The sequence below is a fragment of the Aphis gossypii genome, chromosome 2 (assembly GCF_020184175.1).
Source record: "Aphis gossypii isolate Hap1 chromosome 2, ASM2018417v2, whole genome shotgun sequence".
NCBI classification, from domain to species: Eukaryota; Metazoa; Arthropoda; class Insecta; order Hemiptera; family Aphididae; genus Aphis; species Aphis gossypii.
This window is the reverse complement of record NC_065531.1, coordinates 49,431,373-49,455,317: the sequence shown is the minus strand read 5'-3', so window position 1 is coordinate 49,455,317 and position 23,945 is coordinate 49,431,373. Positions and strand designations below refer to the sequence as shown.

The 23,945-nt window shown below is 26.7% G+C and overlaps 1 protein-coding gene across 3 annotated transcripts in view; it reads right to left on the bottom strand.

Moving 5' to 3' along the window:
• The window catches only part of LOC114119271 (putative polypeptide N-acetylgalactosaminyltransferase 9), a 120,112-nt gene that overhangs the window by 81,493 nt on the left and 14,674 nt on the right, over nt 1–23,945 (bottom strand). For all 3 annotated transcript variants that reach the window (XM_027980779.2, XM_027980778.2, XM_027980780.2), the window contains exon 2: nt 18,975–19,028. The gene's annotated coding sequence lies outside the window, so the exon portion shown is untranslated. The remainder of the gene's footprint in view (nt 1–18,974; nt 19,029–23,945) is intronic.

The following is a 23,945-nucleotide window of genomic DNA, read 5'->3' as shown; positions in this document are numbered from 1 at the left end:
TTACCAATGAATAAATACTCAATATTTTAATACTCAAGGTTAATAGCCAGAATAATTACCATAATAATTTAAAATATATTAATTAGTTACGTTTGTATTGTAAATATAATTATTGTATCACCTACTCTTAAAGCCAAACAAAAATTAATAACTAGGTACGAATATATGTGATATCTGTCTAAAAGTAGATAGAAACTACATTCCATGGCATTAAGATAGTTCTTATTACTTCTTCTTTAGACTAACATTGCATACAAGCAGTACGAAGCGGGATATAATATATTATATACATGTACGTTTTTAATTACTCAACTATTATAAACACAAAACACAAATAAACGTATATAGTTTGAGGATAAAAAACTTCACTGTCGTCTAGTTTTAATAATCGTGCAAAATGTGTTATACGATGATATCACACAGATACGCGTGTCATTTCACTTTTTACTACTCGAAATTGCAGAGTTGCAGACACGCCATTGTTGTTTCTTTGCGACGACCGACGGACGTGGACGAATATAACACGCAAAAAACTTCAAAATTATGCTGAGCGTCTTGGCATGACTCAGCGACGCGTGGAAAACAACGTACAACGTGTTTCAATCTAACGCGTATTAAGAATAATATGAATAAATTCGTGATACATCGTAGAGATGGCCGAGGATATGATGACGCGCTTACTCGGGTACACAAAAACGCAAAACATTAATAGTCGATCTTCGAAATTATATTATAATTATTTTTGAGGTTTTTGCACATGGTCATTATCGTACAAAACGAAAGAACAGAATTTAAATTCTCCATTCGAAAGAAAAATGACTTTCATCCTAACATTTATTGAAATAATTCGAATTGGATCAATTAAAAATTGCACGATAACAATTAGAACTTTGGCTTAACATATATTTACTAAGATATGTTTTCATTTTTAGTTGCTTTTTATATTGTATTGTACATAGTGTACTTCAAAATATCATAACATTTTGTATTTCGTAATGTTTAAAATCATTAACTTTTAAAGTAAAATAGGAAATAAGTTAATATTTTCATAATAATTTAATACAATACAAATTGTTATCTCATAACGAGTGATACACGGTATTATAGAGTAACCACCTTAAAGTTCAATACCAAATAGAACTATATATGGTTTGAAAATGTACGTATAACTCATTGAAATCCGTTAAAAAAATTGTCGGCATTATTTCTATTCGACTCAATTCCATTTCGTTCCTAAGTGTACGTAGAGACTTCTATTTAAAATAGTTTATGAGTAAACGAGTATATATTAAGTAATAAATTGAACATTTTGTGTCGCTTGATCAGTTCGATTCTATTTTGGACTATAAGTATGTGATAACAACCTTTAATCGCACTTCCGGTGATACACGACTCGTTTTTGTGGAAGTTCTTTGTAAACACGCAGTAACATGGATATTGGAATGTCGAAAACTCAAAAGCGCCCTGCAAAAGTCTCGAGAGAGAACGAGCTGACGTATCGTGAACATTTTTCCGTACGCGTTTTCACGGTTGTCGATAATACCGACCACCACCGCCGCCGCCATACCACCACCAACACCACCAACGCTTTAGTCTTACCACATATCCTTTACGAGTTTTACGCGAAAATCCCCGTTGTTCACGTCCAACACCGCCTTTTCGTTATTTGTGTTCGCGAGTTTTCGTATTTATCATTCATCTGTTACATTTGGTTTAAGTTTTATGACCTCGCTTAAATATTATATGTCTTTATTACTCTATACTACATATATCTACCTTTCAAATTTTATAATATTCATTTTCATAACAATAAAATATGATTTGATCGATCTCTCAACGGAAACGAAAACAAGCATTCGCGTTTCTGCATTGAAATGAGTATCCGTATTGATAGGGTTATAGATTTTAAAATTACGTGACGTTCGATCGGTCACGTGCGTTTTGTCCTTGGATGTATAATACGTATATATAGTAACACTCGCTCGTGTCCGATAGTTATAATAAAACCTACACGATTTTATATACGTATACCGTATACGTTAGTGTGTGCATAATACATGGTAGCTAATAGTTATATAGTATAGTAAATTATGATTTAGTAGCATTTAATTACAAATTTGCAACTCATCAGCTTATTTTGATTATGTGAAAAAAAAATAACCTACGAGTAAACGTAATTCAATATTATGTTATTTATAGTCCTTACTAATAATATATCATCCACAAACACGTGAATAAATTGTTATTAATTTATAATATATTCAATATTGTAAAGATACTACACTAAACGCATACATACATGTATAAGAAAAAGTATATATATATATATATATATATATATATATATTTAAGTAAGTAAACAACTATATAGTATATAGTATGTATGTTTTTATTAACAATTATTATTTTTAAGGCAGTTAAGTTTTTATTAGCTCTCGTAGCAATAAAAATCTACTGTCGCATTTATAAAACTAATTATAACGATAGTAAAATGATTAAATAATTATTACGACTGGTTATATTTCATGAATACACTTTATCCTGTTTAAACTAAATACGGAAAATATAAACTCGAATGAATAAACATTATTATTAACAAAATTCAGAAAGAAAAATAACTGTTTAAGAAAAAGCTAAAATGTTTGAAGTGTGGTCTGTAGAACAAGGAAAAAGAAAACACCGATGAAAGATGGAATTACGAATTTAATTTGTAAGACGAAGTAGAAGCCAATCGGTTACGAATTAAATTACTATTTACTATAGTGCATTACTATACGGTTGCTTCGATCCATTACCAGCTTAGTACAAGCCACTCGTTAAAGATATTACTATTTATATTTACATATTACATTAATACATATTGTATTAAGACCCCAAAGAGTCAATCAAAATCGTCATCAGGATAATTTGAACACGACAAATATTGTCTACAGTAAATCTCATAGGAACATGTACAGACATGATGAGGTAACATTATTTAGGATTTGACACATACAAAATATAATGTCGAATATAATTAATTATGCGATTTCGCGCTGTTAAATTTCATGTAATATCAGTATTATAGTAATACCTACGTGTTTTATTTAAAACAAAAAATAAAAACATTTTTACAATTTGCTAAAGTGCTTACCATTGATTAAAAACTATTCTTTATTAACACGTAACACTCGGAGATTAACTATAAATAGTAATACACTTTTTATGTTATATTTATGTACCTATATTATATTGTACTATACAAATACCTAAAACTATATAAATATTATATTGATTAATTTTAAATCATTAAATTCATAAATCAAAAAAATATTCAAATAAATTATAAATATGTTATTGAATATATTGAAATTAAAAATTGTATTATTATTTTTTCTGAAAAATCTATTAAATTTGTATATTATAGAGATTTTTATATTCTTATTTCGATACAATTTCATGTATTTACTTAGATAAATATAAATTATAACTATTATAAAATCATAACGCATTTCTATATCAACAATCTACTGTTGTCTGTCAATAGTCGATATTGTATGGAGTATGTTTTCAATTATTTAATTTATATAGAACGGAACCTATGTTAATAGAATACATATTTAATTCTATAGATTCTTTGAAGTAATATACATATGACAATTAAAACTGACTCAATTTGACGATAATTATAAGTACGATGATTTAAAGTGATTAACTTATAAAAACAAATTTACAGTATAACTATCAAAGCTAATGAGCAATGAGAGATTCGATTTTGTTGGTATTTATGCGAAAAACTTTGGCAATAGTAACAATATATTATATTATTTATGATACTATTGTCCTATAAACCATAAAAATAAAGGACTTTATCTTAACACGTGTGCTTTTTTTGTCCACTTGACAACGAATGGTAGGTTATCACAAAATGCCACCTGATGTATTTTACTTGTATAATGACAATTTCAACTCGACAGTCTTTATACGCCTTTTTGGTTTAATTATATCTATTTTTTCTTTCTTTCTTATTTGTTGCTTCATTCGGACCTCAAACACCACCGTAATAGCTTCTCTCCTTTGATTAAAAATACAATTTGATCGAAACTAATTACCTAATACTCTTCATTACTTTTTAAATTGCGTAGAAACTATATAATATGCATTGTATAGAGAATACGTTTACTCAATGTTCCTATTCAATTAATGTGTATAATTAAACATGGAAATTCGTTGATATTTACTGGAAATATAAAAGCTATATATACAAATTATACAAGAAGAGCGTATAAAATAACAGAACAATATCCAGCTGGGTAACCTACAAAATAAAACAATAACAATATTATACGTTTTGGAATGTAATAGTTTAGTTTCTGCTTTTTTTTTAAACTAAATTTTTAAATTAAAATAACAACACAACCTAGGTATTACTTACGAACCATTTCTACAATAAAGGCATAATATACTTAATATCATTAATGTTTGCTTTTACATAAACATGATAGTATCGCTATACTAGAAACTAATAAGTATAGTATGTATTTAGTACCTAATAACAATATTTTTAATTTAAAAACAATAAGAATTTATAATAGCTAATATATCAAACAGTATAATAACTTTTTATATGCATAATAAAAGTTGTAATAGTTTTTTTTTTTCATTTAATAGCATAATTAATGATAATTTTATCTATATATTTTGTATTTATATCGAATAAATTATGTTATATCATACCATTATTTATTACAATAGTAGGTATTACAAATTGTAATAATAAACGTAAAACTAATTAATTGCCCAAGATACTCGGAAAAATTAACCAGTAACCCATATTTTTTCAAAGAGGAAACCTGAGAAAAACTAAAACAGCGTTCAAGTTTGCTTTTATACCTATGTTAAGTAAACATATAGAATTAAATATTCTTATTGTTTTTGATCCTAATTTTATTAAAAAAATATGTTATGTAATATAATTGTTTAATTTTCTAATTACATGTCTTTGTATAGTTGTTAATTCCTCCCTTCGCCACATTCGAACATAATTTAACCACTGGGTGAAATCGATAGTAACTCATTTAATGTACGTAGACAAAATTTAATTTTATGCACAAAATTATAGAGGTAAAATATTTTTTAATTTTCATAAACGCACTGAAAATAGTATTTTCCCTTGGGATATCCAGCAAATGAACAGGTTTTTGCAGTAATATTTTCTACGCTGCATAATTAATGAATATTTATCGGCCCTCTTAAATTTTCCTGGGTCATTTTGATTGACGTTAACGAAAATAATTTAATAATTTCTATGATGCTTTACTTTTTAGGTAATGCCAAAAATCAAACTTTTCAAAATACTATATTTCGTAAAACCAATAATTTATTAACGCTCACACACATCTAATTTAACTTTGCACTCCTACAGCTCTTAACATTAAAACGTATATGCAGAAGCTTTTGCTTTTTATAAAAGATTCCACAAATGTATGCACAAGCAATAGAAAAAACCGAAACATCCAAAAACGGGTATCAATGAATAAAAAACTGCCATACTAAAGTAAGCTGTCAAAACTTTTTGCGGTAGTATAAACTTTGTGTAAAACTTTTTCTGTATAACTTAAACTTACAACTATTACGTGGTAAGTACAATGCTTTAATATGTATGTCAAATTCATATTACAATAAATATGCAACAGCAATTTCAGAGAGATCAGACAAATATAATATTGAAAGAATTGTTAATTATAATATGGCTATATGACAAATGTTAAATAATTATATTTAATTTAAATCATATTATCATAATATGCTTGTAGAAACATTTACAATTACCCATTGTATGATAGCAAGGTTATAATATATATGTTTAAATAATATAGGAATTGAAAATTAACTTAAAGCACAAAGTGGTATAACATATTTTTCGAAAAAATTAAAGAGACAGTTAATAACTACGTACCTATAAGCTGCTAAAGTAACTATTTTTTTATTTTTTAATAACAAAAGTGGGATAATTTATTATCAGAGTATATTTGTTTTCAAAGTCGAAAGAAACGAAAGATCGCGAAGTACACTGAACGCTGTTTGTGAAGCAATAGCTAAAAATAGTATAACATTTTTAAGCATAAAATTGATCAATATATAAAACATACGTACCTACCTACAGAATAAATGTTATTAAAAATATTTGGAAAAACAGCACCTTTTTATAAATTCATATTGATTAGAAGTTACATAATACCTATTGTAAAAATATAGCCTCGTAGGTTTTTATTTTATAGTATATTTTAACACAAATAATAAAATGTCATCAATTTAATAACTATATTCACATATATTATGCAAATGACAACATACTATTAATGAGATTATTATTTATTATGTTGATGTTTTGGTAGATGATAATGTAACAAATCTAACAGTTTATAAAAAGTACCATACACCATGGTCCATGTTAATGAAATCACATTTTCATAATATGTAATGATAGGTATAATCAAATGTAATTTAACAATAACTATTAATGTATTCCTACATTTTCAGCCATCAAAAATATTAAACATGAAGACATCATTATATTAAATGGAAGTACAAAATTTTCCAGTTTAATTTTTTCCTTAAATTATCATTTTAATACAAGCAGTAATATTCAATAAATGTCACAAAGGTTAAATTTGATTTCCTTTACACTTTCTAAATTACATTATATTCAGAATACATTATAATCTCACAGAATTTCGCAAATTTGGATTATATCGTTTAGTGTATAAATTAGTTTCATGTTATAGTCAATCAATATTTCATGACCACCATTAAACATATTAATAGAAGTTAAATTTTAATCAATCTAAAAAACATAGATTTATAGATTGTAGTTGATTTAGAGTAAAACTCAATTAAATATAATTATGATACAATTGATACAAATTATATTTATTTGTACTTATTACAATAAAAATATTTGATATGACACCTAAATTAGTATAGGTACGTATTACAATTCAGACTACTCATCAACTAATGTAGGTACCATTAATATGTTTGTAGCTTTGATGTACACATAGATTATCCAATAAATACTCTATTACCTAGTTTATATATAAAAGCATGAACACAGCAAGTAATATTCAACTAAGTAGATTTATATTTGTTTAATTTGTTCAAGCAATACCTTTGACTATAAAATAACATAAAATAAAAAGTAGGTAATTCATAAATGGAAACAAATATTAAGAAAATTGACTATTGAAATTAAATTCGGTATACATTATTATGTAACCACTTATTTATAAATATTTATTCAAATATTACACTGTTTATACGCATAGACCAAAAGAATAAAAATGTAAATGAAAATGTATTAGTGCCTATTTAAATACAAGTAACAAAAATGTGTTCTTGTGTCAGGTATAAGGATGAAATCTATATTGTCCTATATTTTCGAAATATAAATCAATCACCGCCCAACTAAGTTAACTATATAGTAGTAATGTACCATACTGACTTTTATAGATTCGTCTGAAGATTAAGGTATATAAGTCATACTGTCAAGGAATATGTAAAAAAAGTTTCTCACAGAAACCGGATGTGTGGTCCAACAATATAAAAATCTACCCGGCACGTGGGAGGTCTGTAAATCGTTCTCCTAACATCCCCGTCACCGTGAAATTTGAATGAACGGTTAATATTAGGTTCTCTTGATGCCGTGGACAATAGTACTTTGGATTATTATTATTATTGTTAGTTATTACTTGCACCAGTATATCGACCCTTATATAATATATATCCCTTTCTAGTTGTAATAACAATCATAATAGCATGGTTCCTTCTACATGATGTACGTGTGTACACACACTCGTGCTACGACACAATTGGCCTTGGTTCAAGTCTCGACAACAATAGCGTCTGTATAGTGTATATAATATAATAATGCTTCCAAATAAATTAAATAACACCCGAGACCAGTTTATTGAACTGAAGTGATAACGCAGGGGCAGCGGAAAAAGTATATTAAACAAACAAGCAGGAAGAACATGAAAATATAATAATTGTATACCAATATAAATTATAAGAATGTGATTATACCTAACCTAACAAGATGTGCACTCGTCTTTTGTCTCCATATAAGACGAACGAATATTAATTATTGTTATTATGATTATTATTAATTTTTTCAATCATTATTTGGAACCTATGGAGTGATATATATATACATATATTTATTAATAGATAAATCGAAATCATGTGTTATAGTTTCTTTTGAAATATTTTCTAATTTATATCTATTGCTCAATAATATAGTAACTACTGATTTAAAAATTTCAGATTTAGCAAATGCATAATATGTAATTGATATGAGTGGAGATTGGAGATACTGACTCGAAAAAATTCAGTCATATATATATTATATGTATTATAGGTACCATTACATATTTTTTACACTTCCGTATAGCCATGATGCCGACAAAAAAGCAATCGAACGGAGTAGAATACGTGTCACGGTCGAACTAGACGATGGCAAGCAGGCCAGCTACTTAAACAATCGTGGATCGTTTGTATAATAATATGATTGACAAGAGTGATTTTGTAACCGTAAATGTATCAACGGATATATAGGTGTCGCGTATACAACACGGATACTATACCACAAAATCCTTCGATAAGTCACTTCATTTCTTATCGCATTAAACAAGCTTCAACATGCACGCTTAGAGTAATACAACTTACGTATTGTTACTATTATTATTATTATTATGGTTTTGCGGTTCAAAAGTTCTCAAACTCGATTCGTCTGGGCAGTTTTATACCCGCAGTGCGGTGTATACCTATATGCATCTTGAAGTCATGTCATATTATTGTTATACCACGATTATATCGTACGATATTGGCGTATATATATATATATATATATAACCCTACAGAACTCCGGTCAATTTCGATTAATTCTCTACCATCACCGATCTCTATAGCACACCTTAAATTTTTGTTTCTCAGTATCAGCCATTTTACCAACAAAAAATCAACTTTTGATTGGATCTACTATAATACTGTATACATAAGTGCAATGTGTATACATATGCCTATTAGACAATTGGAATCAGGAAGTTTGATTACATATTATACACTATAGCGCCGTGGTGGGCTCATGTAGTATATTATGTATTAGTCCGCAGATCATAAGATATAAAACAACAAAAGTCTATACAGTTATATGTACACACTATACGCACGCGACTAGGGCTCCCATCCGGAAAGTTTTAATCCCGTTAGTCTTTTGTGAAAAGTTACACCGAGGTTAATTTTTGGCTTAACCACCGCATGGTAATAGTTACGAAGATACGCAGCTTCTGTACCGTGTATGTGAATATAGATGTCGTACAAGTCACGGAATCCGTGAAATTTATGACAGCAATGTATTTTGGGTAACATACCTACAGGTACTATAGTGTATATAATGTATGTATATATATATTATACATATACTCAATTAAACAGGCAATATTTTATAGAGAACAACACTCATCATTTCAAAATCTATTTATGTTTTGAAAATTTATTTTTTAAAGGTTTTTACTTTTACTACTAAATGATAACATGCATTTTTAATTTCATATGCTTGAATAGCATATTTTTTCAAAGTATTTCGATACATGAAAATTGAAATTCAGATGAGTATTTTACGAGTTATACGTATATAATATGTATTTAATCGGAGTAGAAAGATACTAGAATACCTATTATATTGATCAGTTACTCCACTAACCTAAACGTTAAATACTTACAACTTATGAAATACTCGTACAAATTTCGATTTTTATGTATCAAAATACTTTGAAAAATATTCTGCTTCATAGTATAAAATTAAAAATGTATTTTTTCATTCAAAAAAGTAAAAACTTAAAAATAATAAGGGTAAACAATATTTAAAAAATTTTGTTTTATTTTTACTGAGGCATGAGATATGGAAAGGTAAATCAATAAACTAGTTAAAATAAATAGGTATGATTTGTATCACAAAATATAAAAAAAATACAAAGCACCTTTGTTGAATAAGAAAATAAATGATGATAAAATCTCTATTATATTTTAACTTGGTTAAATGGTAATTATTTGAATAATATTTTATATACCTATATAGTATGGCAGTATTGTTATTTTTCCATGGTAAAAAATAATAAATAATATGAATGATATGATATATAAGTATATGTATGGTTTGGAACGCCTATTATACCATGTAGAGTGTAAACAAGAACAAATGATTTCAAACACATGGCATGAACAAGGTAATTAATTTTATTCATCGTTGACCATAAGCAAATGTAATGTATAAACAAATAAATAATGTAGTTTCAGCTAACTAATGTGAATTTTCAAAACAATTTTGACAAATCAATAGGTTAAAAAATAAAAGTTTGTCCGTAAAAAATAAAACATTTAGTTGAAAGATAAGAAGATTTAATGTAAAATTGATCATGATTTGCTTTTAAAAATATTGCATTATGTTGTAAATCTTCCAACAGGTGTTCTAGACAAGTATGATTAGAGTAGGTGGTATCATAAAATTTACGATTCTGCAATACGTTTTCTAGTACAATGAAATAGTTCTAAGAAAAATATTGATATTGCTTTGTCATTCTATCTGAAAATAAAACCCTTGTGGACAAAACTGACACGTAGATATTGTCGCTGGATATTGTCGCATCGCAGTCACAAACGTCAAATATTTATTTTACCTAATATTTTTTGTCATATAACTTTTCTCTGGAGCTTTTTAAAGTTAGAAAATTATTAATGCACTATAGTCTCTCCATCTCATAGTCCCATTTATGAGTATTTTGCACTTTCATTTTTTGGGTCTCTCTCTCTCCCTCTCTTTCACTCAAACACCACTGTACATTTCTTTTTATTCACGTTTCGCAGTATAGTTGTCTCTAAACCGTGAAATTGATGATGCGGGTGTCCTTCTATTGATAAAATTCCCAAAGGTTTACGAGCCGAATAACTTTATATACAAGTTCTAAGAAATACAAACGAAACACAACAAATTACTACAACTGACAATATAATTTTAACTGAACAACAAAAATCTATCCCAACATACCATAATTTTATCAAATATTTCGAATCATTTGCATGTAGCTATTAGTAAAATAGTCAAAGCTAATTTTTTGGATTGAAATGTAAGGATATAGGTAATAGGTAAAAGTAACAAAACTAACATAATATTTATATGTATATAATACATTTTAGTTATAGTTAACTTTGAACTATTTAGAAAACAATTAAGAATATAACTACATCATGTGTAAAATCGTTTTGAAACACTTAAAAAAAAACAACATAACATTTTTATTTTTATAATTAAATAAGATTTTTAGCGTTATAGCGAATACGTCTTTACTTACTCAATTTTATTTTGTTTTATTTTTTTTTTAGTTAAATACAAACTTTTTGGAAATTGTTAGTATATATTTTTAATACATTTTGCATTCATAATTAATTATTATTGCATACGTCAAGTATAAATTGAATACTTTTTACATTCAATAATAATTAATTAATACACATTGCTGATTTTTGCCCAAGTGAGCGAATCCAATTGCATACCCGACTACCAGACACTACCGATATGTATTTTGTTTGAAAATTTTGAATGGGTAAAATATATGATTTTATTCATAACATTTATAAAGTTATATTGTATATATTTATATATAGGTATACATATTCAAGTGAAGTACTTTGTATTATGATTATTGTTAAATTGTTGTAAAAAATTGTTTATACAATAAATAACAATACTCAAACGCAATTCCTATTACAGCAGATACGAAAAGTGAAATATATTTTAAATGAATCGGGAGTTGAATAACTTTAAAAAAGAATTCATATACGATCTAAATTCAAAAGCCACGTAACAAATAACATTATGTCCACTTAACCATACCATGAACTTTAATTCAAATGAATTACTTAGAATATCTGACTTCATTGTTGTACTTATATACGTTAAATAAACAGAATACGAATATATTTTCATTTCTTTTCTGACTTATAACTTAACAGTCGAGTTAACAATTATTATAATGGTGCAGTTTTGTTTTCTAATCATTATTAGACTTACACAGAATGTTTATAAAACTGAAACGTAAATATAGTTTAGCAATGAAAAAATAGGAGAAGAAGGTAACCGATCTGATTTATTGAAGAAGTTAAGTATATCTCATCATTGTGTAGATCACAGTAATGAATTTACTAAATTTTAATTCAAAGATAATTCATTACACGTGAAAAAAGATCCTGAGTGGAGGCAGCTTATCAGCCTATTTTTATATATAATATATAAATTATTATTGTAATGCATTTTACTACCTAATAATCATACGATATATTTTAAAAACTATAAATACGCCATACTATAATATTAATCTACAATCTATATGTTTTGAAAATTTATCTGTATACATAAAAAAATAATAATACGAGTACATATTAGGTATCTTAAGTAAAAGTTTCAAATCCGATTTGAAAAAAAAAATGTTACTTGAATGTAAGTAACAAAGTTGCAATCAATGTTTACAAAAAAATTATATTTTTTATATTTTTGAAATTTTGGCATACCATTATTATCTAAAATATTAAAGGTTTTTAATTTTAACTTCTTAGAAAATACCTACTAGAATTTACTGTCTATAAGAATCTACGTATAAAATTATGAAGAATTTTTTCTTATCAAAAATCAATAGAAACATTAAAGATAATTTTTAATAAAAAATCCAAATAAATCTTAATAAAATATACTATTAATAAGAGTTTAAACACTTAATAATTGGTATGAGTATCTTGCTATTTTCTAATTTAACATAATCTATTCATAGTATTGTAATACTAGTTTAATAATGATAATGAGAGTTAAGATGAGGAGATAGGGAATATTTTCCATTAGGATTATAAACGGGATATATCCTATTTTGATTTTGGACAAGTGGCTCAATTTAAAAAGTGTGTGAATATAAAGCCACCAATTCCATTTAAGTGTTATTATTTATTTGATAATCTAATGACGACTAAATGTCCAGTTACTGTTTTAGTAATTGACATTAATTAGGAAGAGAGGGTGAAGAACTGCAAATTATTAGTTTAAAATGTCAGTAAGAAAAATTATTATACATAGTATACATAATACATATATATATTTTTTTTTAATAAGTTAATCGTACAAATATTATAATAGTTACCTATTATCTCGTGTGAAATACCTAACATTTACTATAATAATAATAGAATAATCAACCATACATTTCATTATGACTACCGATTCAAAAGCGTTTCATATACTTATATTTTAAATTTTTAAATGTATTAACAATTTACAATAATAAAACTAATGGATATAAGATTATAAAATAAAGACTGCATGCAAATATGAATAATTAGTAAGTACCTATACTTGTTATAACTGCATTTGTTATTATAAAAAATATAATGAACTAAATTTTAAATTATCGCTTCAATAATAATATATTAAATTAAACCAATTATTAATAGTAATGTAATATCATCGTGTATTTCATAAAATGCATATTATTTTAAACTTTAATACTTGCATTATTTTTTACATTTTAAACAAAATTTTAGTATTTATCTTACTGATATATAATATGATAATCCAGAATTAAAATGTAGATTATGATAAATATCCAGGTATATATTTATTGTTTACATTTAATCATCATTCTAACTTCTTGAGAGAAATCCTAAAAAATTATTTAATCTGTAAAATAACTTTTAAAACGTATATAGATCGATAATAAGTAATAGCATTGAGTATTTAGTGTTTACCTATAATACTTTTTTATTTTGACCATCTTTCTTAACATGAAAAATATGCGTTCTAATTGTTTTATGTTTTTATAAACAAATGATCTTTTTATTTCATTGTCAAAGAAGGAAAATGAAAGTTACACATGCAAAAATAAATCAGGTGTCCCGGACTACAGACAATACAGCAACCTTGGGCCACATGGTCACTCGTCGCAGTTGTGATCGTCTTCGATAATACAAAAAAAAAAAACAACATTATTTTCGACGTGGATGTACTCACTGCAGGGTGGGGAAAGTCTTCAAGAATGTTCCACTTGGAACCGATAAAATATAATGTGTATACATTTAAAACCAGACTCTCAATCCTCTGCTGGCGTACCAAGTATCTTACTTGTTTTTAAATACTCCCCGAAAAAAACCTGTCTGTCTCCGAACCGGTTTACCACGTGCGTTGTCTGTATTGCCGCCGAACAGCGTCGCGGCGGCTTTATAATAGTATTATTGTTGATTTTTAACGAAACTTTCGAAGCGGCCATTAGCAGATTTAGTTACTGAGCGACAAAGCCAAGTAAAAAAAAAAAAAAATGATACAACTATAATATCATAGTCACTCACTGTATGTAAATAATATTCTCACACACAAACCCTCAGAACTTGGATACCTAATATATATGATAGAAAATAATGCAATAATATAAGTGAAATCGAATTCATACAATTATGAAAAACGATTTGTCATAGGTAAAATAATAAGTTTAAGTACGCACAATTCTATGATTTAAAGGGTTTAATAGTGAAATCGAAAATCTGCAAACACGAAAATAGAACTCAAACTGCGGCAGTTAGAAAGTCAATATCGAAGCACGAATTAACAAAAAATAATCACGTTAAAGGAAAGATAATTCGACTTAGTCTCCGCCGTTGTTGTCATCAGCAAAAAGAACATAACACTGCCGGAATACACGACTGACAAACAAGTTGTGGTCGTATAATATATAATCGGACGACCACAACGCATCGTTTCGGGTGCTCCTATAGCACGCGCGTATTGCGGGGAACCGTGGGAAAACACGACGGACCGTGATTATATACGGGTGGTAGATAAGTCACGATCATTGATTGCCATCGAAGAATAATATAGAAGGTACCAATATTGCATACATACATACATATAATATATGTATTATGTATCGTACAGGTAATAGTTATAAATAGTAAGTAGTCACTGAGACCATCTCAAACCCTTCTCTGGTTCTTGATAAATGGTTGTCGGGGCAGAAAAGTACATAGACGATCTATATATTATTTTGTATCATACTAACTTAAACAATTGCCGGGTCTTTGCGTAGTACGCGTCGTTATATATGCGATGATATAATATGTTATGCGTGTGATATATTTTTCTCTCCGTATAACAAACGTACTCTGTTATTCACTCACCCTGTAAATAGTGAGTATGGACTACAAGATGCTGTTTTTGAAAATTTTAAAATCTCACGGGCGACATCAAATACCTAACGGTGGAGTGTACAGATAGAACAGGTGAATTTCACCATACATGGTCCCTATGTACGATGATGAATATAAAACCTAGACGATAGCAGTTTGCCTGCTTTCACCAGTGTATCCAGACAATTCCTTCAACTCACTTTTCTCTACGCTAGAAGATCGACCCGTAAGAACGCTTGACCTCTAAACTCTCGCTAACTAATCATCGTTTTACAAGGATTCTAAAGCGAATAATATCGATCACACTTTTATAATAAAGTTACGGTACAATACTGTACCCCGATAAAGTAATTTACAAAACGTTTGTCATAGACCCTAGTCTACATGAAAAACTTCAAGCAATAATATAATATTGAGATCTATATTGTGTAAAGGACTGTATATAAGAGTTTAGGCCGTCCACTTTAAACGTATATTTGTTTTTAAAATCTTAGTGTAATACAGTGTAGAAAAAAAAATTTCCACCCTTTTACCTATCCACAGTTACAACTTGTCAATTTGCACACATAAATTATATATTTACATTTTATATTAAATTTATAAATCATTAAGAAAACAAGAAAATTGTTGTTCTACCTATATTATGACAATATTTAAATTAAGCTACCTCTATGAGAACATTGCACGTAAAGATCACAGTTATCTACAATTATATAACCGTAGTTATACGTACTTAAAAAATTCTACTTTAATAATAATAGTATCGTTTAATATTAACAAGTAAAACATCAATAATATTTTTACCAAAAATATAGATAATAGATACATAGTGTGTAACTTCCATTATATAAGAGTGTTATACAAAGGGAGAAGAAAGACTAACTAAAAATATATCACGATTAGTCTCACTCATAACAATAAAAAAAACTCACCTCGTACAACATTATAATATATCATTTGTTGATTCTATAATTAAAAGTTTAATTTGATTTTAATTGTAACATAAATGAGCCATAAGTGAAGTGTTTTCAGTTCTATGAAATATTATAGATAAGTAGATAAAATATATTACAATATGTAAATTAGTAATAAAAACAATTTTGAATTACAACACAAGCATTCATTATTTATGATAATTATTATATTATAACCAAAGCAGTAAAATCATCAATTGTATTAATAGTTAAATATACAGTAATAGTTAGCGTTCATTAGAAGATCCTTCACTCAATATTTCCATGAAATTATTTATTTTATCAATTAAGCTTATTGTTGAGCTCTAAAACATGTAGTGTTATAAAAAATTAAATGAAAACGTATATATTAACATTTAAAATATAATAATAAAAATAATATTGTAAGTAAGTATGTTCTGTATTCGTCGGATGGAACTTTTAATAAGTTAATTAACACACGAATAAGGTGTGATGGAAATTAGACCAAAACATTGCATAGTTATATTAAGGTTAATCAATATTAGGTTAATAAAAATTAATAGATATATTCCAATTTTTAAATATAATACTATTATAATAATATAGATCGTCGAGTTTGAAAAACATTTCGTGGAACAGCGCACAACACCCAATCGAAAATTAAAATGCTTGATGTAGCATATTGCAATGTAGCAGCTACTGTAATATTATTGGGAGTGTTTAAAGTAACAGTAAACCCGTTAATAATAGGATTCATTTGAGTTCCGTGTAAAGGACATTTTGTGTCATTATTGATTTAGGTACTAGTTATTTTTGATAAGCGAAATAAAAAAAAAATAAATAAACAAGGAAATAAAACTGCTACGGTTCATTCAACATAATATCGTTGTGATTCTAACTAAATACCTCCACTCGTGCAGTTGTAGTCATGTTTAATCGCGTCCGGTACCGTATATTTTAACTGCAGTGACACACCGCGTTGACAATCGTGTGCTTGTGAACGACGAACAGGTCATAAACGCTTTTTTATCAATAGTCTCCCGGGAGCAGTAAGTGCCCACGCTAGAAAATGGTTTAATACAAAAAAAATAAAACCAACCTCTGTAATGCTTTGAAATCCGAGCTATAAAATACTTCCAAACAAAATAATCGGGAGATATTCGTTAAATGTAATATCGCTCAGAATCGTTTCCATTTTTCCAAGGATTTAATAATATAGTAAAAACATAAAAATCCTTATCACAATATTACCTAATGCTGTTTTTTTATTTTGAAAATCTAGTCTAAAGCAAAACGGTTTTATTTCGAAACCCTAAAACTACTATGTCGACTGAAAGGTTTACACGTATATGCTGATATACCTAGTGAAATATATATATTTTCATATAGAGGTACAATAGTGGTATAAATGTAGTACAACTTGGCCTTTTTTTTAATTTGCATAATGTAAAAAATCGCATCGATACATGAAATGGTTATATTCGTATACAAAAACAAATCACCAACAATAACTTTATATGATTATATATATTATGCTTTACTATTTTCATTTCCCTATTTCCGGTATTATATGTAAAACAGCTTCAAACAATAGTAAATCAGTATGTTATTATTACGATCTCGCGAGATTGTAGTTTACATACATTATAGAATGTTTATGTATAGCGTCTAGGAGCCAAGATTAAAACAATGCATAAAGATTCTTGTATTTTTTTTCTCGTTTTTTTTTTTTTTTTTTTTTTTTATGATGGTAATTATATTTGGGTGACCTGCTGAGTTATTCAAAGATTTAAAACCTGAAAATTATGGTCTGCAAAATGTAACTATTGAGGAGTGAGGTCTGTACCTATTTTCGAATACATGAAATCCTTAATTTAAATATAACCATAGTTATTATATGTTTACTATTTTTAAATAACTTATATATATTCAAATAAAAACTAATTTATGAGAACGTTATATACACCCTATACGTTATATATACCCTAAAGTGTTAATTCTGTCTCACAAACTTATATAATAGCAAATATTATGCTTAGAATAATCCATTTCATTCTATTTTTTTTAATCTTAAAGTATATATTATAAAATCTAAGGTAAAACTATTTTCTAGCTAGTATCTCGGCTAGTATCTATAGGTATAGGTTATTTTCTCTTATATTTTAATTTTTAAATAAGTTATAAGAAATTCATAACTATACATTTTTATGAAATTTATAAAACTCATAACTTAGTTTAAAATTTAAGTATTAAAAACCCTCTAGAGTTGTTACCTTACATTTAAGTTTTATAATAAATCAATTTACTCTAATAAAAATAAAAACAGAATTAAATGGATAGTTCTAAATTAAAAAAAACAGCTGTATTGTGAATTTGTAACAGAATAACAGAAACAGCACATCTTGTAGGTATTAAATCATATTATTAAAACCATAAGTAATATAATTTTAAAATAATATTTGACATGTAGAGACAAATATTTTCGAATAAATATTATTTTACTACATAACGTCATACGTTTCTGGGTAATTTCCTAACAAATAAAAAAGATATTTTAAAATTAAATAATTAAAAATAATAAATCGATAAAATAAATAGTATATTGACCGGTTAAAAATTATAAATAAGTATAATAAATCATTATACATATATTGAGGTATTTCGTAATCATATATACTAAAACAAGGTAGATTATTTTAATAATACATACCTCACTATGACACTATATATTATAAACCTAAAAGTAAATAGATATTTATAACATAAAAATAAATGTTTACTTACCTAAGTCCTATGATAATTAAAATTTGATTTTCTCGTTGCAAACAAAATGTAATTCTGAAAAAAAAAAAACAATAAAATTTATATATAATTTTATAGCATAAATAATAGAAGTTATTATTCCAAGACCAAGTTTATTCACTAAAATATAGATACATAAAATTTATTGTACATCAACTTACGTATTAGATATTTTATTGATGTACACTATATAATTATTTTATGCCTGTAAATTATTTTCTTTAATAAATTGAACATTATTTAAGTATAAACGGATTGTACGAATAAATTTAAATTTTGGTTCGTGACTTGAAGACTTAAGGTCTATAAAGACCTAAATAAATATAATAGAAATAATGTACTTAACAATTATTCTAAAACTTTAAGTTGAAATGTTTACGAGGTATGATTAAACAATAGTTTTAACTAACTATATACATTAAATAACTCTTGATAATATTATGAATCTGTTTTTTTCGTATAGTAAATTATTAGTATTTTTAATAACTAAAGGACTATAAAAGATATCGAGAAATATATTTATAACAAGTAAATATAATATAATAATGGATACAATAATAGATATAACTCTAGATATAACAAAATTGCATCTTATCCAGCGGTATCCAACTATATTATTAAAGAGTACCTACATAACTGAACTGTTTCACTACATCACACCTCGTAATTCATTTTTCCTTTCTTTCTATGCCGTTATAATATCTATTTTACTGAAATATTTTATTAATCTCGCATGTTATAGTACTTATTTATCTTTGATAGAATTTATCGATTTTTTTTTTTGTTGTTGTTGTTGTTTCTAATAGATAAATAGTTGGTTCCACGTTTTATTTTTTCAATTTTTATATTTAACAAAATAGCTTAAAATTGATCTAACTAAACATAAGTAGATACAAAAAATAAAATGCTAAATGATAAAATAGTCCTAACTATTTGTATTACCTGATTTTTATTTCACTAGCATACCAAAAATCAGTCACACTAACCACTGACCTCATCGAATCGGTTAAAATTACCAATATTTTAACAGTACATAGTCAAGTTGTATACAACGACATATTTATTATTATGTCAAATATATGAATTCAATCAATGAATACAGGAAAAATAGTAGGTACTTATGACTTTTAAAAAAATTAAATACTTAACTTTACTGCCAACAAATTCAAGCAACATTTTATAAAATCAAATCAAAATGTACGTGATTTATTTTACTTTTTTATAAACAGACAAAATTATAAATAATTCAATTTCCAAAAAGACGGCCATTAAGGAAGTTCGATATTTCTCCGATATAAAATATAGATAAAAAAAGCTCAATAGTTGCCAGTAATCAATAGACATACCTAGTATAACGTCCGACCCAAATATTTAATATTCAGGTACATAACTTATATTATTTATTAGCATATAATGTATGTATTTATCAACATATTATTTTAAATTAAAACATAATATGAATAATATTTAACAAGACAATTTGGAAAAATTATTGAATGGGATTTTTTTTATTATAATTATTATTATTTTTCAAACCAAGGATGCACAGTGACGATCGTGACGGTTATAAGAAAACCTGCTACCAGTTTAAACAATATATAAGAAATCGAAAGTCAATAGTGCGCGCGCGGACCTAGGCCGCGAATGGTCAGACGTGACGAATTGTTTATTCCATTATCGTGTCGAAATACGAAAAAAACCCTTTGCACGACACAAGCGCAATAAGTATACAGATATATAAAGTATAAATGGTCTACGGCGTTTTCAAGAAGGGGGGAAGGGTAACCTCCGATTTGTATAAAGCGAGTTGTATCCATTACACGCGTAGAAACTCGAGTCTTATATAGTATATGTAGATGAGGGTCTTTCTCCCGATGGTCACTGTCGTCGTATCCGGTCACGACCTTGAAGTGATCATTACATCTATATATCTTACCAACCGTGTCCAGCTAGTCGGATAATATAGTATTATTAAACGGACATGCACACGTTGACGTGATAGTGTACAATAATCGACAAGGAAGAGATTGATGACCGCTGCAATATTAATCGCGGACTAAACAGCAGCGGTGATAACAATTACCACTACGATCATCAATAATGACAATAATGACGATTATGATTACACGATGATGATGATGATGATAATAACAATATATTATAACTTAATATACTATTCCGAAATGATTGTGCGGTTCGGAGAAGGAAGTGCCTACTGCGGGAGGGGACCACAAAACCACTGGTCGACATTGCCATCATATTACAATGAACGTACATACTCTCAAGGTCGTAATAATAAAATATAACTGCAAACAAAATGTTCGTACTTTCAGACACCTAATTTCACAACATAAGGGAAGATCGACGCCTAAAAAGCATCTATTAAAAAAAAAATCATAGCACCCCGATGATGCCATAATTTTTTTAAACATTATACGCAATATTATGTTATATAAGTACTCAACTTATTTTGGATGATTGTAACACAATTATAAGCTGTAAATAAAAACAGACGCTATCGTGTAAAAGACAATTTATTAGTGAAAGAGCACATGATGGCTTTGAATTTTAATTAAGTCCTGTACTGACAACACTAAATAAATACAGTAATCTTCGTAGAGTAAATACTATATAATCCTATTGATAATTTTATTGTACTAAATATAAACTTGTTTGTGTCTAACTTTTACTCAATCAAAAATATACATTTAAAAGTTAAAAATTTAAAATACAAAATACTCTCAATAATGTTGTTTGACAATAAAAGCACAACTGTACTTGAATCAAATATGTGTTAAATACATTTAATATTATTTAAACTTTAAACGTTTATTAAAATTGTTTCAAAGCGTAGAAAGACTATTGTTAAAGGAAATAATATAGTTTCTTTGTTTATATTATAGTGCTACTATTATAAAATAAAATTCCTAATATATCAGTATTAATGGACCTAAATCGTATTTTAGGGAAACAGACCTCTGCAAGTTAAATAATGGCCCAATTGGTCCCACCATGTATAATAGTTTATACATTCGAGAATGTAATTAATATGACTAAAGCTAAGTTTAATTAATTTTATTTTATTGCAAAATAAATTATAAATAATTTTTAACAAAAGTAATCATATAATATTTAATAGTTAAATTAACATTAAATTTTATTTTATAAAATGGTACTGTTTAATTTATTATTATCAATATTATACTTCTATAAAGATATCAGATTATATTAAGTTCTAGTTTAGATACAATACGTAAATATATCCACAAGTAAACACTATGATAATGGTAATTATATCACAGAATAGGTACAATATGACTGTATAATAAACTTCATAAATACACTGCAGTGAGATTCATTTAACCTATAAGATACTCATTATTTCAAGACACAAACATTTTTGAGAATATCATTCCCGCATATTAACTAGAAGTCCTTACAAAATAAAATTTTTGGGGTAAAAAAATAATGTTTATTATTGGTTAAGATTTTTATTCCTTTGAATGGCAACATATTTCTACTTTCATATCACAGAACAAAATATTTTTTTTATTATTATCAATAAAATACCTAAGACGACATAAGCCATTGGGAAATATGATTTTGTTGTATGGTAAGATTAATTTTAATTATTAAAAATACAAATATCAGCTAGTTTACTTTTTCTAGGAACGATAAATTAGGTATGTATATTTTAGTAAATTACAGTTTATTTTGAAGATTCGCTTTTTTGATGAAATCAATGGTGGCTGCTAGTGAGAATATATTATGACCAAGAGATTCTGATAGATTTTCAGGAAGTTTTAAATTTGTTCTAAACTCAGTATATGTGCGACATTCCGTCATTATGTGTTTGATTGAACAAAATATTATTCGATGTATTTATTTTGATTTATAAAAATCAAATTTTAGACAAGCAGTTAACAAGTTAACAAGTCATAAGTTTATAAAGTTTATATGAGCGGGGTAGTAGACCAACATTTGTAAGGTACTCTTTGAACCACTCCACTTATCAAAACTTTAAAAACTTACAACTCATTATTTACTCGTCCAAAATTCAATTTTTTTTACATCAAAAATCAAAATACTCTGAAAAATATTCTGTTTGGTAGAACTAATTAAAAATGTATGTTTTCAATAAAAAATAAAGTAAAAATTCATTTTTTTAGAAAAATTTTGTTTTTTATTTTCTTAAAATTATACAAATAAATATTTTCAAAAATAAATAAATAACAATAATAATTTTGGTTTTGAAATAACAAATGTTTTCCGTTAAAGAAAAATGGTACCATTAGTATTAGCATATAATTAAATATTTGAAAGTTGTTATAATAATATACAATCTTAGTCAGTAATATTACACAAATATTTCTTCTCATTATGTGTTTAAATAATTTTAAAATCCACTATATGATTTATAGTTTAAAAACTGTTTCAATAAATTTAATTTTGGCTTTATATAAACAAGTAGAATCAATTTTAAATGTTTGTAAATATCAATAATTAAAAAAGTTGTTTGTCAATTGTAAAACTGGTAATTTTATGAATTATTCAGCTTGTACATATTTTAAATGTAAATTGGAGCACGGTGTCATACACATCATTCTATTAGAATTTAACAAATTCGGTGTTGTAAGTTATTTTGAGCATATATTATAGGTATATGTATATTTTATATATTTATAAAGTATAATAAATTTCTACTATAAATTAGGAATCTCACAGAAGACACGGTTTGTCGTTTTTCTTCATTTCTATTTTCTTCGCAATGTCTTACACACATACACAATTAAATAAGAAATTACCAAACTACCTATACGTACATTGTTAACATGGTGTGTGTATGTGTGACCCCAATTTCAGATAATATATAAGATACCACGATGCTCGATTAGATCCGAACAACAACGAAAACGACGATGATGACGAATTACGTGGGGAAAAAACATCACA